We start from the raw sequence: 18,819 nt of genomic DNA, 5'->3' as shown, positions 1-18,819 counted from the left end.
AGTTTTATTTTATACTGTGGTTATATGGCAGTTAGAAATGTGCTTTAACTTTATTTTAGTTTAATTGAGTTGTATTGTATACTGTGGCTTTATAGCTATTTTTTTTTTTTTAGTTTAACCTCGTTTTGTCACAGTGCTAAGATAGACACTCCGGACAACAACGTAAAGGTAAGGTGATTTGATAACAAAAACACTGGTGCCAAAACAGACGAAAAGAACAAAAGAAATGCGTGCCGAAACGCACAGAAGCTAATGCTAATATTAGCACAGGATCAGGGAACAAGAAATCTAGAACAAAACAACCTAACAGTTGCTTACCGCAAACAAGGAACCAAAACCGACTGACGGGACAAGGCAGGCTTAAATAAGAAAGTAATGAACCAAAACAGGTGTGCGTCTTGAACCCGCAGCAGGTGAAATTAATACGTTACCATGGGGACCAAACTAACTCACAAGGTGCACAAACAACAAAGGGAGTCCAAACTAACAGAAAATAACTCAACTAAACATGGTCCAGACCATGGATCATGACACGTTTTATCTTATATAGTTGTTATATGGCACTTAAGAATATAATTTTGCTTAATTTTAGTTTAATTTCGTTTGATCTTACATTGTAGTTATATGGTAGTTAGAAATGTACTTTAACTTTATTTTGGGTTTATTTCATTCCTTGGTTAACTTTCCGTGCTGGCATGACAGGAAATAATACACTTTTATTTTCATTTTGCTTGCTTTTTCATTCATTTAATACAGTGAATAACTTTTGTCTGAGCATCTGTGACAGTAAAGAACAAACTTTTACTTTATTAGAATTGCATTTAGCTTCATTTTATATTGGAGTTAACATTATATTGCAGCTTGGAACATTATTTCCCTTCCTTTGATCGGTATTTAGCTTCATTTCACAGATTTGTAACCATTTAAATGTTTGTAATGCTCCAAATCCATACAAAGTTTTCTCACAACCACTCGGTGGAAGAGTCGGCGTTGAGGATTTTCGCGCGACAAAAGAATTAGACGGGCCAGAAGGAAATTAAGTCAATTCAGTTCCAGCCGCACAAAAGCTAAGACTTATTACGGGATAGCCGCTATTGTCGTCGTGATCATTCAGACCCGATGAGGCAGGCGCCCTCTATTCAATCGGCAAACAACAACTCGGCGCCCTCCGTCATTGTGATCCCTCGCTATTTGCCCGATGATGATCTTAGCGACGATTTATTTCCATTTGTGCGCCGACGAGTGCAACGATGAGTCAATAGATTGAGGAAATTGGCTCGTCGCGGTGCAACAAAAGGAGTCGTCGACTCCTCCTCGTGACCGACTACCTCGAACCGGCAACTTTTCCGCGCACGCGCCTGCACTTCCCGACATCACGAGGCTGTGTGATGATAAGAAAGGCTTTCTGGTTAAATTCAAGATGAGAGAATGGTTTGAAAGGCACACTTCCTCCTGGCGGCGGACTGATAGGATCGTCGCTACAAAAGCGATACGTGAACAGCGGGGGCTGGGGGAGGGTACATTAACGTGCATTAACGATATCTTGTAGCCTACACCACTCCAGAGTTCAAACTAGTGCTTGCAAGATGTGAATTAAGACAACCAGCAGCCAGCCACCAGCAGCTGGAGTTTAAACGGACCACTCCGGACAGGACGTGCAGGTAGGAACATGATTTATTCTTCGGAACTCAAGGAAGTAGCAAAAACCGAAAACAATCCGAAGCACTGGGAGCTAAGTCTACCACTTAGCATTGACTAAAAGCGGGGGGGGATTAACGTACATTAATTAAGTGTGCATTAACGGTATCTTGTAGCCTACACCACTTCAGAGTTCAAACTAGTGCTTGCAAGATGTGAATTAAGACAACCAGCAACCAGCAGTTTAAACGGACTACTCCGGACAGGACGTGCAGGTAGGAACATGATTTTTTCTTCGAAACTCAAGGAAGTAGCAAAAAACAAAAACAAGCCGAAGCACTGGAAGCTAAGTCTACCACTTAGCATTGACTAAAAGAGGGGGGGTTGGAGGGGGGATTAGCGTGCATTAATTAGGTGTACATTAACGGTATCTTGTAGCCTACACCACTCCAGAGTTTAAACTAGTGCTTGCAAGATGTGAATTAACACAAACAGCAACCAGCCACCAGCAGCTAGAGTTTAAACGGACCACTCCGGACAGGACGTGCAGGTAGGAACATGATTTATTCTTCGAAACTCAAGGAAGTAGCAAAAACTAAAAACAAGCCGAAGTGTACCACTTAGCATTGACTAAAAGAGGGGGAGGATTAACTTGCATTAATTAAGTTTGCATTGACGGTATCTTGTAGCGTACACCACTCCAGAGTTCAAACTAGTGCTTGCAAAATGTGAATTAAGACAACCAGCAACCAGCCACCAGCAGCTGGAGTTTAAACGGACCACTCCGGACAGGACGTGCAGGTAGGAACATGATTTATTCTTCGAAACTCAAGGAAGTAGCAAAAACCAAAAACAAGCCGAAGCACTGGAAGCTAAGTCTACCACTTAGCATTGACTAAAAGTGTCGGTGGGGGGATTAACGTGCATTAATTAAGTGTGCATTAACGGTATCTTGTAGCCTACACCACTCCAGAGTTCAAACTAGTGCTTGCAAGATGTGAATTAAGACAACCAGCAACCAGCCACCAGCAGCTGGAGTTTAAACGGACCACTCCGGACAGGACGTGCAGGTAGGAACATGATTTATTCTTCAAAACTCAAGGAAGTAGCAAAACCCGAAAACAAGCCGAAGCACTGGAAGCTAAGTCTACCACTTAGCATTGACTAAAAGAGAGGGGGATTAACGTACATTAATTAAGTGTGCATTAACGGTATCTTGTAGCCTACACCACTCCAGAGTTTAAACTAGTGCTTGCAAGATGTGAATTAAGACAACCAGCAGCCAGCCACCAGCAGTTTAAACGGGCCACTCCGGACAGGACGTGCGGGTAGGAACATGATTTATTCTTCGAAAGTCAAGGAAGTAGCAAAAACTGAAAACAAGCCGAAGCACTGGAAGTTAAGTCTACCACTTAGCATTGACTAAAAGAGGGGGTTTGGGGGGGGATTAACGTGCATCAATTAGGTGTGCATTAACGGTATCTTGTAGCCTACACCACTCCAGAGTTCAAACTAGTGCTTGCAAGATGTGAATTATGACAACCAGCAACCAGCCACCAGCAGCTGGAGTTCAAACGGACCACTCCGGACAGGACGTGCAGGTAGGAACATGATTTATTCTTCGAAACTCAAAGAAGAGGCAAAAACCGAAAACAAGCCGAATCACTGGAAGCTAAATCTACCACTTAGCATTGACTAAAAGTGGGGGGGATTAACATGCATTAATTAAGTGTGCATTAACGGTATCTTGTAGCCTACACCACTCCAGAGTTCAAACTAGTGCTTGCAAGATTTGAATAAAGACAAACAGCAACCAGCCACCAGCAGCTGGAGTTTAAACGGACCACTCCGGACAGGACGTGCAGGTAGGAACATGATTTATTCTTCGAAACTCAAGGAAGTAGCAAAAACCAAAAACAAGCCGAAGCACTGGAAGCTAAGTCTACCACTTAGCATTGACTAAAAGAGGGGGGGGGGGGGGGGTTAACGTGCATTAATTAAGTGTGCATTACCGGTATCTTTTAACCTACACCACTCCAGAGTTTGCAGGTCCGTCTAATAAAATAGTGCTTGCAAGATGTGAATTAAGACAATGTGAACGTTATCCTATTTCAGATGATGGCATTCATGACAGCCAGAGTCACCAGGGCAGTGTTTGCTCTGTTTATTTTATTTTTTTCTTAAAAAAATAAAAATGAGCTTTTGCTGGACCAAGTTTTGGAGGGGGCGGGGGTGGGCTTGCGGACCTGCAACGAAGCAGGGTGTGCCAGGGCCGGCTTCGAGATCAGTGACAGGTGTGTAGATGGCCCAGCTGGGCCTGCTTCAAGGTTCAAGTTTATTCATCACATGCAGACTACACCACAGTGGAATGCTTTTTTCCATGCTCTTCAGATATTGCGTACAGTGGGATCCAAACACTAGATGCAGAATCTAATACACTAAATACAAAAAAATACTAAAAAATGAATAGCTCCGATGTACATTAATTACAAGACAATTAAGTTGCACAATGAGTCACAGTACTTATGGTAGAAGTATCAGTACAAGTAGAAGTACAGTAGTCAAATACAGTACCAGTGCAAGATCAAATAGTATAACAGTATATACAGTATGTACAGTATAGGAAGCAACAAATATTAAGGTGTGTACAGTTATTTGGCAGTTGAGTAGTGACAGTTGTATGACCAAAGGCAATTGAACAGTATGACTTCTTTATACTCTTGTTTTTACATTATTTACAATCATTATCTAATCACCTGTCGCTTTGTTAAAAGGGGGAGCGGCCGGGAAGGAGAGAAGAGTTGGAGTTGGAGCACAAGCGAGAGCGAGAAAGACAAGCCGACAGACAATTGCTGAAAAGCACACGAAAGACTATTAATTGCAAAACTAACCAGTGTTCAAACCCTGAAAAGGAGCGGTCATGTCGGTGATGTGTGGTATAGAGAACCCGGAGGGAAGATACCTCCACAATTTGGCGCCCGATGTGGGGCCAGACCACCGGAGGCAACCATCCACCAGCAGCTCGAGCTCACACGGACCACTCTGGACAGGATGTGCAGGTAGGAACGTGATTTGTTCTTCGAAGCTCAAGGAAGTAGCAGAAACCGGAAACGAGCCGAAGCACTGCAAGCTAAGTCTACCACTTAGCATTGACTAAAAGGGGGAGGGAGCGGGGAATCAGGTCGCATCCAATTAGTGGCGAGCCCTGACTCAGCAACTGGGGAACAGTTGGCTGCACTTAGCAAGTCTTGGGGGGGTTGACTAATATCGCTGCTCATTGGAGTTCTCTCTGTAGTGTGCAGAGATGCTGATGCGCAGGAAAGCGGCCTCATCAGCCTCCAGATGAAGGTTCATCACTAACATCCCCCGTTGTGCCTCCCCCCACCCCCCCCAAAAAAATGCAGTTTTTAAGGCTGTTCGGTGAGTAAGTCACTAACTCGGACTTGACATTTACTGCCCCAGCTGTAATAGTTTCCATTACGGCTGCAGACTGACTTCCCATGCATCACTCTTTCTCCTCTGCTTCACGGCGTTCCGATAAAAGTCTCCGCCGGAAAGAATCCCAATGTTCTTTCCGGCGGTAATGGCGGCTTTTATTGGCCGAGGGATTCATTTACGAGGCCGTGTCGTGCAACAATGGGCGTTTAAAAAAAGGACCCGGTAGATCATCTTTTTGTGTCCGCTTGCGGTCTTTATTTAAGACCCGGGAGAAGGAACTTTGAGACTCAGACACTCGTTCGACCTCGCACACCTCAATTTTAGAAAGACCACGATCTGGCAGTCCCTATTTTGGGAGACCTTTGGTAAGTTTGATGCTCTCTCAGACCAAAAATCACAGACAAAGGACTGACGGCTGGAAAGTTCTCCACGGGTCTTCGGTTCATCCTCAGAACCAAAACTTGCAATATCGTGCATTGCCATGACTGAAAGAGCCATTCTCCTAAAAAAAATGATGTGGTGTAGGTCAGCTGGGTTACTAGGAGGGAATAGAGGAGACACAGAGAAACGACAACACTGAAATAAAAGTATATTATGAAATTAAAAATAGAATAGAAAGTACTTTATGTCATTTACTGGTGATCATGTTTAGTTTGGCCATGTACTGTTTGGTTTTTGCACCCTATTAGCTCCTGTTTATTCACTCCCTGCTTTGTTTCCATGACAACCCATTACTTTTCACCTGTCCTCGTGTCACGCACCTAATTCATTTCAACTCGCACCTGTTGTTAACCACGTCACCTATTTGAGCCTGTAGTTGCCAGGCAGTCAGCCTGTCGACATCTGTCGTGACGTGGATTTTGGAGTGATTTGTGTTTTCCCGTGGTGCAAAGCGACTATATCGGACACGACGTGAAGGCAATGACATATTTTAATAATACTACCAAAAAACAAAGGGTGTAAACAAAAGGCGCTCACAGCGGAGGTACAAAACTTGGCTCTGAAAACGTGAACTATGGACATAAAACAAAACTTGCAAACTACGGCATGAATAACGAAAACTTACTTGAAACGAGAAAAGAGCATGGATCATCCGCATGGATAACAAGGGTGTGTGCAGGGTGATGTCGCCAGGCGCACTGCCTGGCAACTACAGGCTTAAATAGGTGACGCGAGTCCAAATGAATCAGGTGCGTGACATGAGGACAGGTGAAAACTAATGGGTTGTCATGGAAACAAAGCAGGAACTGATAGAGTGCAAAAACCAAACAGAACATAGCCAAACTAAACATGATCATAAAGACATGACATGACAAGATAATTGACAGAGTGTGTGTACCTTCAGTGCTGAATGAACACCTGTCGCTGATTTCGAAGCCGGTCCTGGCACACCCCGCTTCGCTGCAGGCCCGCAGGCCACACCCCCACACACATACGCTGTAATCATCGAGAATACATTTCAATTTAAAGTTTGATTCACCTGTAAACATTTAAATGTGACTGTAGTGGTAATGATTAATTTGAGGTGTGGTATACACTTTATCATGAACTATATCACTAAAGCCCTGTTGTGTTTGGCTAATTGTTCAACATATCTTTTGGATCCAAGCTTCGGGGGTCCTGTCATGAACCTGCAGGCCTTTCCTGTCTTCTACTTTCTTTTTTGTTTTGTTTTGTTTTTTTTACCTCGGATTAATGCAGTCAATAAGGATCTTACATCTGAGGTGCTGCAGCCAAAGCCTTTAGCAGCACTTTGTTTTACATCCCCCCCAGGATGCAGAGGATCCATACTTGGAAGGAACATGAGCTTCCTGTAGATATACAGCACAGTGATTACGAGGTACATAGATCAGTGAATTACTTATTGTAAGGGAGATCTATCGCTCCTGATGGATGGATAAAATGAACTCCTTGCTGACAGAATGCGGGATTTTTACAGTGGTTAGCGTGGAGACTGCAGCTTATTTCAAGAAAACTTTTGTGAATGTCTGCGATGAGGTGGCGATTTGTCCAGGGTGTACCCCGCCTTCCACCCGATTGTTTCTGAGATAGGCACCAGTGCCACCTGCGACCCCAGAAAAGGACTAAGTGGTAGAAAATGGATGGATGGGCATTTGTGAATGTAAAATTTGTGAAAATAACTACATAAATAAAGTTAAAATATCCTTTGTTTTCCTGCTTAAAATTATGTCTGCATTCTTAATGATTCTAACTTTAGAGGGGTGTATAAAATAGTCAGGATTCGTCATGAATACAAAGGATTATGGGTATTTGTTGTGTTGTGTTTATGTTGTGTTACTGTGAGGATGTTCTCCCAAAATGTGTTCAAATAAAGTTAAAATATCCTTTGTTTTCCTGCTTAAAATTATGTCTGCATTCTTAATGATTCTAACTTTAGAGGGGTGTATAAAATAGTCAGGATTCGTCATGAATACAAAGGATTATGGGTATTTGTTGTGTTGTGTTTATGTTGTGTTATTGTGAGGATGTTCTCCCGAAATGTGTTCAAATAAAGTTAAAATATCCTTTGTTTTCCTGCTTAAAATTATGTCTGCATTCTCAATTATTCTAACTTTAGAGGGGTGTAAAAAATAGTCAGGAGGTGTCATGAATACAAAGGATTATGAGTATTTGTTGTGTTGTGTTTATGTTGTGTTACTGTGAGGATGTTCTCCCAAAATGTGTTTGTCGTTCTTAATTGGTGTGGCTTCGCAGCGTGGCGCATATTACTAAGAGTGTTAAAATTGTTTATTTCACAACCATTAGTGTACTCTGTGTCACCCAGTATGCCTTTCAATCTTGAATGTGTAATTGCGGAAGCTATTATGATAAGTCTCTTATTGTCTTCTTCGCTTTATGACACGGGTCTTAAATGGCACCTTGAATGGCAAAGGATACCGATCACAGAACAATGCATATCAAATATTTCCGAATGGTTCAACCGCCACCCGCCCCAATCTAATTAAAATCTATTTTTTCGTCATGTCAACCGTCCGACCCGCGGTTTATCCGCGGATGAGACCACAAACAGCGCATCTCTAATATACATATATATATATATATATTAGGGGTGGGCAAATGAATGCGTTAATTACGAGTTAACTCATCAATCTATTAACGACGACAATTATGTTATCGCACATTTGCGTGTGTTGTTTACATGCTTTTATTTTGTTAACGCCTTTTCTTAACAAGGTGGCGTTGCCCGGACGGGCTTCGGCGTCGAGGGGCTCTTGGTAAAGATGGAACATTTGGCAAAAATACCGGACAATTCTGCAAATTTCATGGCTGGCTTACAGCGTGGTCACTCCGGGATCACTTACGACCGCCAGACAATTCTGGATGTGGATAGATCGGGCCGTTTTGGACTGAATGACGCGTGCTTGCTAGACCGGCTAATTAGCATGGGAATACTTTGCCATCCAGCGGCCCGTGTAGCAGCGGAGTATATGTGTTGTCTGTCTATTTATTTATGAATAATGCAGACGAGGAGTGTTGGCTGAGTTCTTAACGTTTGCTTTCAGAGCGTGCATATCACAACATACAAGATGCCGTCATGGCGACACAACCTATACCGGGCTACCGCGCATGCTCGTCACTCCTGTTGCATGCTGGGTAGGGTAGTTCTTTTTTCCCCTGGCTCATAACATCACAATATAGTACCATGTATATGCGTTCAGTTTATCAAAGCACCAAGCAAACAATCGAAAAATTCCCATCATATCAATTCCTAGATATGGTCATAATTATTTTAAGTGCACTACGCATAATAAACACAACATTATTAATATTGCTACTACTGATAATTTGCTCAAAAATTCCCTAAAACAGCCCACTACCTATAATATAAGTTTTTTAAACATAAGATCCCTGATAAAAAAAAAATGTTTCTGCTGTTACCTCAGAAATTGCCTGTTCAGATATTATGATTGTGGCTCAGAGATTTGTATGTAGATTATATTTATTTTCCATAACAAACAGGATAACTTAAATACCCTGGCAGTGGCAATAAGCTTAAATGTTTGTATTTACATTTTTTGAGTTGATTTTCATAAAATATGCTATTTAACTGCTACTGTTTAACAAGGACTGATTTAAATTGTGTTTGCACAGCAAATGTTTTGGCGCTTTTGTTCATGGGGGAGAATATTCCAATAAAGGTGCACTACACACTACTTTTGAATTCATTATTGGGCTTTGCGTATACAATGCAGTTAATCAGGATTAATCGGAGAAATAGTGCGATTAACTTCGATTAAAATTTTTAATCGTTGCCCAGACCTAATATATATATATATATATATATATATATATATATATATATATATATATATATATATGTATGTATAAAGTTTATATATTAGGAAGTCCCTAGTAACAAACTTGTTCCAATCATTTAATTGACTCCGTCATGAGCTTAATTTAATGAATTGGTGAGTATTGCCAAATGAAAACAATTACCACTCGCGGTAATATTTTTCGTGTATTTGTATTTTTTTCACCCCCCTCCCAACCAGGACAATAGTGTGTTGATCTTTGTGAAAGACGATCAACCTCTACGCTACGTGAAGGACTGATGCAATTGGAGTTCAGAGGGCTGACTTGTTGTCATTTCCCAAGGCTCAAACCTGGAAGGAAAATGAACCCCTTCAAAAAAGGTCCAAATACGTCCTCAACAATCAAATTCCCACTGAAAAGGTTTGAAGAGGTGCTAACGACTGAATGTTGATTGAATGACGGCGTTTTCTGCCTGCACAGCCTCTCTGGGATCCTACAAACGGGAAGGACGAAGCATTGTTTTCTTCCACCAGGGAGAAATGTGGTCTTCGAGAGGACGCCAAAGAGCCCTTGTGGGTGATCGCTTGCAATTTGAATTGTAATTGGTTTCCCCCCATAAACGGAGTCGCACTGAAGCAGACGTGCACGGGTGTTCGTCACACCATTGACACGCATTTACGCAACCTTTGCATGTGTGGTGGTGGTATGTGTCAAGTACTGGTGGTGACGAACCCCGAGATGCGGAGACGGCGGGATTGATAAGGGAAGACGTGATTTTTAATGTCCGGAAAAGGCAGGAAAAACACTTCTGTCAGGTAAAGGCGGTGACGGAACCCAAGACGCAGAGATGGCAGGCTTGGTGCAGGAAAACGTGTCCCAATGATCCTCGGAGCTATGTTGTCCGGGGGCTTTAGGGCCCCTGGTAGGGTCTTCCAAGACAAACTGTATTTAGGTGAAGGATCAGACAAAGAGCAGCTTGAAGACCTCTATTGTTAGAAAAATTGTGTAAATTGTGTGTGAATTATCAAAAAACTTTCAGATCTCTTTTATTTAATTGAGTAGTTGAGAGCTGTCCTTCAACCAAGCAAGGTCTTGGGGTATTCCGCTGTATACATTGGAATGCAACGAGAGGGGTTTTCTTTTGTCCTGAAAGACCTGCCGAAGCCGAGACCAGGAGGAGCTCGGGCCCGAGGCATCGTCTTTCTTGGGTCTTCAATGTGACCGAAAACAATGACTGTTTATATACTACCCATTCCTGTTTTGTCGAAGCTAAAACCAGGACGAGCCCAAGCCCGACGCATCATCTTTCTTTTATCAAAAACAATGACTGTTTATATACTCCCCATTCCTGTTTTGTCGAAGCTAAAACCAGGACGAGCCCAAGCCCGACGCATCATCTTTCTTTTATCAGAAACAATGACTGTTTATATACTCCCCATTCCTGTTTTGCCGAAGCTGAGACCAGGAGGAGCTCGGGCCCGAGGCATCGTCTTTCTTTTGTCTTCAATGTGACCGAAAACAGTGACTGTGTGTATGCTCCCCATTCCTGTTTTGACATGTGTTGTTGCGTAAACATTGAAAACCTAAATAAAAGAGGAGACGAAAACCTTTTCGCCAGAGCTTGGTGCAGGAACTGTGCAAGGTGTACAGAGGCCATGTCTCTCCTCAGATCTGAGTCCAAATTTAAGTCTGTCTCTGTTTGATTATTTGCCTTTTGGTCTCGTTTAATAGATGTCAACAGTGTTTGAACCTGACATCTATGAAGAATACAGACCCAGATTTCCCTCGCCCGGACGCATTTAGCGCCTTATGGACTCACCGTCATCATGGCACATGACACAGTCGTGCAATAAGGCTTCATTTAATAATGGTACATAATGTAACACTGTAATAGATTTTCACCTCATGTGATAATGCCATCACAGGAATGAATCACACGGCAACTAAACCAAAAATGAATTCCAGACTATAAGCAGCGACTTTTCCCACCGCGCTTTGCTTTTGGAGTTTGGAGTTTCACATGTTGCCATAAATAAATTTAGGGCAGATAAAATTGCCGAACAGGTCACGGTGGACCAATCAAATAGTTCACATAGATTCAAAAGCACGCAAAAAATCAACCAGTCAGCCATTTAGCGCGTTATGGACTCACCGTCATCATGGTACATGACAGTCGTGTAATAAGGCTTTATTTAATAATGGCACATAATGTAACACTGTAATACATTTTCACCTAATGTGATAATGCCACTTTTTTGTAATTACTGATTACATAAGCCCTTTTTATTTCAACCATTGTTCCGTCAGTAAATTCACTCGATCAAGCCTTTTTCTAATATTCAACACAGCACAATAATAAAAAATGGGCATCATTTATGAATTATGCCCATTCCTCATATGAATTCTGAGAATCACACGCCAAGTAAACCAAAAAATAGACCTTGAATTCCAGACTATAAGCCGCGACTTTCCCACCGTGCTTTGCTTTTGGAGTTTGGAGTTTCACATCCATCCATCCATCCATCATCTTCCGCTTATCCGAGGTCGGGTCGCGGGGGCAGCAGCCTAAGCAGGGAAGCCCAGACTTCCCTCTCTCCAGCCACTTCGTCTAGCTCTTCCCGGGGGATTCTGAGGCGTTCTCAGGCCAGCCGGGAGACATAGTCTTCCCAACGTGTCCTGGGTCTTTCCCGTGGCCTTCTACCAGCTGGACGTGCCCTAAACACCTCCCTAGGGAGGCGTTCGGGTGGCATCCTGACCAGATGCCCGAACCACCTCATCTGGCTCCTCTCCATGTGGAGGAGCAGCGGCTTTACTTTGAGTTCCTCCCGGATGACAGAGCTCCTCACCCTATCTCTAAGGGAGAGCCCCACCACCCGGCGGAGGAAACTCATTTCGGCCGCTTGTACCCGTGATCTTATCCTTTCGGTCATGACCCAAAGCTCATGACCATAGGTGAGGATGGGAACGTAGATCGACCGGTAAATTGAGAGCTTTGCCTTCCGGCTCAGCTCCTTCTTCACCACAACGGATCGGTACAACGTCCGCATTACTGAAGACGCCGCACCGATCCGCCTGTCGATCTCACGATCCACTATTCCCCCACTCGTGAAAAAGACTCCTAGGTACTTGAACTCCTCCACTTGGGGCAGGGTCTCCTCCCCAACCCGGAGATGGCACTCCACCCTTTTCCGGGCGAGAACCATGAACTCGGACTTGGAGGTGCTGATTTTCATTCTGGTCGCTTCACACTCGGCTGCAAACCGATCCAGTGAGAGCTGAAGATCCCGGCCAGATGAAGCCATCAGGACTACATCATCTGCAAAAAGCAGAGACCTAATCCCGTGGCCACCAAACCGGATCCCCTCAACGCCTTGACTGCGCCTAGAAATTCTGTCCATAAAAGTTATGAACAGAATGTGTGACAAAGGACAGCCTTGGCTGAGTCCAACCCTCACTGGAAACATGTCCGACTTACTGCCGGCAATGCGGACCAAGCTCTGGCACTGATCATACAGGGAGCGGACTGCCACAATAAGACAGTCCGGTACCCCATACTCTCTGAGCACTCCCCACAGGACTTCCCGAGGGACACGGTGGAATGCCTTCTCCAAGTCCACAAAGCACATGTAGACTGATTGGGCAAACTCCCATGCACCCTCAAGAACCCTGCCGAGAGTATAGAGCTTTCACATGTTGCCATCAATAAATTTAGGACTGATAAATTTGCCGAACAAGTCAAGGTGGAACAATGAAATAGTTCACATAGATTCAAAAGCATGCACAAAATCAACCAGTCAGCCATTTAGCACATTATGGACTCACCGTCATCATGACACATGACACATTCGTGCAATAATGCTTTATTTAATAATGGCACATAATGTAACACTGTAATACATTTTCACCTCATGTGACAATGCCACATTTTTGTAATTACTGATCACATGAGCACTTTTTATTTCAACCATTGTTCTGTCAGTAAATTCACTCGATCAAGTCTTTTTCTAATATTCCACACAGCACAATAATAAAAAAATAGCCATCAATTACGAATTACGCCCATTCCTCATATGAATTCTGAGAATCACACGCCAACTAAACCAAAAAATAGACCTTGAATTCCAGACTATAAGCCGCGACTTTCCCACCGTACTTTGCTTTTGGAGTTTGGAGTTTCACATGTTGGCATCAATACATTTAGGACTGATACAAGTCAAGGTGGAACAATGAAATAGTTCACATACATTCAAAAGCATGCACAAAATCAACCAGTCAGCCATTTAGCACGTTATGGACTCACCGTCATCATGGTAAATGACAGTCGTGTAGTAAGGCTTTATTTAATAGTGGTGCATAATGCAACATATTTTCACCTCATGTTATTATGCTTTACAGATTAATATCTAATGAGGCAAGTGAGGTACAACTTACATAGTGCAGGTCTACCGGTCCATGGTGTACAAATAATGCATCATACACATTAATAGAGGATAATTGAACAGTGGGTAGGATTAGGTCTCTGCTTTTTGCAGATGATGTGGTCCTGATGGCTTCATCTGACCGGGATCTTCAGCTCTCGCTGGATCGGTTCGCAGCCGAGTGTGAAGCGACCGGAATGAGAATCAGCACCTCCAAGTCCGAGTCCATGGTTCTCGCCCGGAAAAGGGTGGAGTGCCATCTCCGGGTTGGGGAGGAGACCCTGCCCCAAGTGGAGGAGTTCAAGTACCTAGGAGTCTTTTTCACGAGTGAGGGAAGAGTGGATCGTGAGATCGACAGGCGGATCGGTGCGGCGTCTTCAGTAATGCGGACGTTGTACCGATCCGTTGTGGTGAAGAAGGAGCTGAGCCGGAAGGCAAAGCTCTCAATTTACCGGTCGATCTACGTTCCCATCCTCACCTATGGTCATGAGCTTTGGGTCATGACCGAAAGGATAAGATCACGGGTACAAGCGGCCGAAATGAGTTTCCTCCGCCGGGTGGCGGGGCTCTCCCTTAGAGATAGAGTGAGAAGCTCTGCCATCCGGGAGGAACTCAAAGTAAAGCCGCTGCTCCTTCACATCGAGAGGAGCCAGATGAGGTGGTTCGGGCATCTGGTCAGGATGCCACCCGAACGCCTCCCTAGGGAGATGTTTAGGGCACGTCCGACCGGTAGGAGGCCACGGGGAAGACCCAGGACACGTTGGGAAGACTATGTCTCCCGGCTGGCCTGGGAACGCCTCGGGATCCCCCGGGAAGAGCTAGACGAAGTGGCTGGGGAGAGGGAACTCTGGGTTTCCCTGCTTAGGCTGTTGCCCCCGCGACCCGACCTCGGATAAGCGGAAGATGATGGATGGATGGATGGATGGATGAACAGTGGGTACCCAAAATTCAGCAAGTCCTATATTATCATAAGAGAGGAAGTCCTTGCTCCCTCCGTTGACCGAGAGGGGACAAGCCAGATTTATTAGCAAAGGGACACGTTGTCAAAAGATTGCTTTCCAAGAACCTATAGATACTTGAGCTATAGCTCCTCAACCTTTCGCGCAACCCTTCCAGATTATTCCTTCCTATTGGCGACCGGAGATAAGACGGAGAATCCATGCGGCAAGGGCTTATCGGAGTTTAGCACACACTCTCAGGAGGCGCCTGCACAAACTCTCGGTCTGCACTTCAGGTACGACCCAATCAATGCAGCCTCTCCACAGCACACTTAGGAGAAAAAAGAGAAAATAAATAGCAAAAAGAATGTATTTCTTTGTTAGATTAATTCTTATGAATGTTCTGAACTTCTGTTTACACGTGCGGTTACAGGCTACATTGATGACTTGGTTTTTTCGATTACATCTGAATAACTCAACCCAGTTGTTGGGGACCCCGAGTTAAGTTAGCTAAACAGTTCGGACTGAACTGACACCCCCTCTGCTGGTGGCAACCAAGTAGTGCACTCCACTCTTATAGGCGCAAAGTTGAAAAGCCAGCATGTGTGATGGTATGGGGGTGTATTAGTGTCCAAGGCATAGGTAACTTACACATCTGTGAAGGCACATACAGATTTTGCAGCAACATATGTGACATAATGGACGCCCCTGCTTATTTCAGCAAGACGATGCCAAGCCACGTTTAACAGCAGTGTGGCTTTGTAGTAAAAGAGTTGCGGGTACTAGCCTGGCCGGCCTGTAGTCCAGACATGTCTCCCATTTAAAATGTGTGGTGTCAAGACTCGGACTTGGATGTGAATTGTTTCTCCAAGGCAAAGGAAAATTGGCACGAGCCAGACGTAAATGTGAGTACATTTTATTTATTTAAACACTATAACTAACAAAAGTGCAAACAAATGGCGCACACAATGGCGGAGAACAAACTTGACTAATGGAAAAACAAAAGACTAGTGTCGTGGAAATTTCTTAAAGACGATCCTTTAGTGACAAATAGCTTTAAAATGATTTATTAAAGCAACAAACAAATAATAACAAGCTTTGCAAAGCGAGACCAAACCGGAACGACACATCCGTTCGTTCCAGCTTGTTCTAACTCCTTTAGAATTTGACATGACAATTATACATTCTCAGAAGTCCCACCCTCCATGCTCATTTACATACAGTACACCAGTGGAATGAATACCCAAATTCCTGTGAAGGGGAGAGGGTGTCGTTTGCCCAGAGGAGGGGGTTCACTCAGGAAAGGGGAACAATTTAGCTCTGTTGGGGGTAAGGAAGAGGGAAAACACATGCCCACGTCAAATATAGTCCACATGTCACATCAAAGACACAGGAGAAAGAGCCCGATCAGATTAGAGGCCTCTCGCAGAGCGTCACATTCCTAAACCTAATAAACAACTTTTGGTACCCAGTTCAAAGAACATCATTTATTTAAACAAGTATAAGTAATTTTGCTATCACACTAGCACAAAAGGCTACAAACTATAAACACGAAACAAACACTTGCACTGTGGCATGAATAACAAAAACCAACTTGGTATGGACAGAATGAATGAACAGCATGGTATGGCATGAAGGGGGTTGAGGAATACGAAGTTACCAGCCTGACCACCCGGTAACTTGGCTTAAATAATAGCTATGATGATTACAAACAGGTGTGAGAACTGAGGACAGGGGTGTGACTTGAAGACAAGGTGGAAACTAATGAGTTGCTATGGATATAAGAGAAACAAGGAAGCGCAAAAGCTGGAAACAAGTGTCCAAAAAATAACCAAACATGACAAAAACGAAACATGATCTCATGGGCGTGACATGTGGTGCATTATGAAACCTAAAAAAACGTTTACAATGGAGACCCCGGGACTGTTGAACAACTTAAGCTCTACATCAAGCTAGAATGGGAGAGAATTTCACTTGAAACGCTTCAAAAATTGGTCTCCTCAGTTCCCAAATGTTTACTGAGTGTTGTTAAAAGAAAAGGCCATGTAACACAGTGGTTAAAATGCCTATTTGCAGAAAAAACGATGTTTCTCAGTCAGAATAATTGTATCCAAGTTATCACAAAACGTTGTGTCTTTGATCTTACCAATAAAAAGGCTTGTAAACTCCACTATGTAGGATGGGAGGCGACATGAAGGTGTCGGTTTCTTTGATGTATTGTAATCTACAGGAAGATTTTGGCTTGACCCGGGGATCTACAAAGCGGAAAGGAAGCAGGACCTGACCACCCTCCAGGCACCTTTTCTTTGTAACCAAAGGCAACAGCTGTTTACGACCCCCCCTTCCGTTAGAAACAGCTGTTGCCATGTAGTCAGGGAAAGTCCAAATAAAAGAGGAGGCGTACAATCTTTTGTCAAAACGTGGTGGAAGACTGTTCAAAGAGTACAGCCCAGAAGTTTCTCCTCAATTGAGCTGAATTGAATTCTGTCTCTGTTTAATTTCTTGCTTCTTTGTCTGTTTAACAGATGTCATCAGTGTTTGAAGCTGACATTAAGGACCTTGTCTTGGCAGTCTATTCACTTGAATATAAGTTGAAAAGGATTTGCAAATAATTGTATTCTGTTTTTTATTTACCATTTACACAACGGGCCAACTGCACTGGTTTTGGGTTTTGTACATTTAAAAGTGTAGGTGTGCCCTACAGTCCATCCATCCATCCATCCATCTTCTTCCGCTTATCCAAGGTCAGGTCGCGGGGGCAGCAGCCTAAGTAGCGAAGCCCAGACTTTCCTCTCCCCAGCCACTTTGTCCAGCTCTTCACAGGGGATACCGAGGTGTTCCCTAGCCATCTGGGAGACATAGTTTTTCCAATGCGTCCTGGGTCTTCCCCGGGGCCTCCTACCGGTTGTATGTGCCCTAAACACCTCCCTGGAGAGGTGTTCGGGTGGCATCCTGAGCAGATGCCTGAAGCACCTCATCTGGCTCCTCTCCATGTGGAGGAGCAGCGGCTTTACTTTGAGCTCCTCCCGGATGACAGAGCTTCTCACCCTATCTCTAAGGGAGAGACTCACCACCCGGCGGAGGAAACTCATTTCGGCCGCTAGTACCCGTGATCTTGTCGTTTCGGTCATAACCAAAAGCTCATGACCATAGGTGAGGATGGGAACGTAGATCGACCGGCTCAGCTCCTTCTTCACCACAACAGATCGATACAGCGTCCGCATTACTGAAGACGATCCACCTGTCGATCTCACCATCCACTATTCCCTCACTCGTGAACAAGACTCTGAGGTACTTGAACTCCTCCACTTGGGGCAGGGTCTCCTCCCCAACCCGGAAATGGCACTTCACCCTTTTCCAGGCGAGAACCATGGACTCGGACTTGGACGTTCTGCTTTTCATCCCAGTCGCTTCACACTCGGCTGCGAACCGATCCAGTGAGAGCTGAAGATCCTGACCAGATGAAGCCATCAGGACCACATCATCTGCAAAAAGCAGAGACCTAATCCTGCAGCCACCAAACCGGAACCCCTCAACGCCTTGACTGTGCCTAGAAATTCTGTCCATAAAAGTTCAGAACAGAATGTGTGACAAAGGACAGCCTTGGGGGAGTCCAACCCTCACTGGAAACGTGTCTGACTTACCGCCGGCAATGCGGACCTAGCTCTGACACTGATCATACAGGGAGAGGACCGCCACAATCAGACAGTCCGATACCCCATACTCTCTCAGCACTCCCCACAGGACTTCCCGAGGGACATGATCCAATGCCTTCCCCAAGTCCACAAAGCACATTGTGGAGAGGCGCAGCCGGCGAACGAGCAGCGGGGCAGGGCCCAAGATGGTGGAGAGGAGGCGGAAAATGCGGCTGAACGAGCAAGATCAGGTACGTGGCTTGCACACCGGGACACAATTAACTTATCTCCTCATGATGTATAAAAGGGGAGAAGGAGGAGCGAAAGCAAAGAGCAGACGAGAACAACTACGACGGCGGCTGAAAAGCGATGTAACCCGACAAGAGAAAGCTTTATTGCAAAATAAACGAGAGTCAAACCTGAAAAAGTGATGTCCTTCCTGAGTGGTCCATGGAACCCACACGACGACGGCTT

The 18,819-nt window shown here is 44.3% G+C and overlaps 1 long non-coding RNA gene across 2 annotated transcripts in view; it reads right to left on the bottom strand.

Annotated features, from left to right (window-relative positions):
• The window catches only part of LOC133561384 (uncharacterized), a 56,196-nt gene that overhangs the window by 9,226 nt on the left and 28,151 nt on the right, over window positions 1-18,819 (bottom strand). Inside the window, exons 2-3 of one of the 2 annotated variants that reach the window (XR_009808665.1) lie at window positions 6,416-6,513; window positions 5,490-5,614 (exon numbers count right to left, since the gene is read on the bottom strand). This is a non-coding gene — a long non-coding RNA (uncharacterized LOC133561384). Of the gene's footprint in view, window positions 1-5,020; window positions 5,615-6,415; window positions 6,514-18,819 lie in introns of those variants that run through there. The other variant, XR_009808664.1, reaches the window with a different exon arrangement.

Source organism: Nerophis ophidion, linkage group LG11, assembly GCF_033978795.1.
Source record: "Nerophis ophidion isolate RoL-2023_Sa linkage group LG11, RoL_Noph_v1.0, whole genome shotgun sequence".
In the NCBI taxonomy this organism is placed as follows: Eukaryota; Metazoa; Chordata; class Actinopteri; order Syngnathiformes; family Syngnathidae; genus Nerophis; species Nerophis ophidion.
The sequence above is the reverse complement of the archived record's forward strand: the minus strand, read 5'-3'. Positions and strand labels throughout refer to the sequence as shown.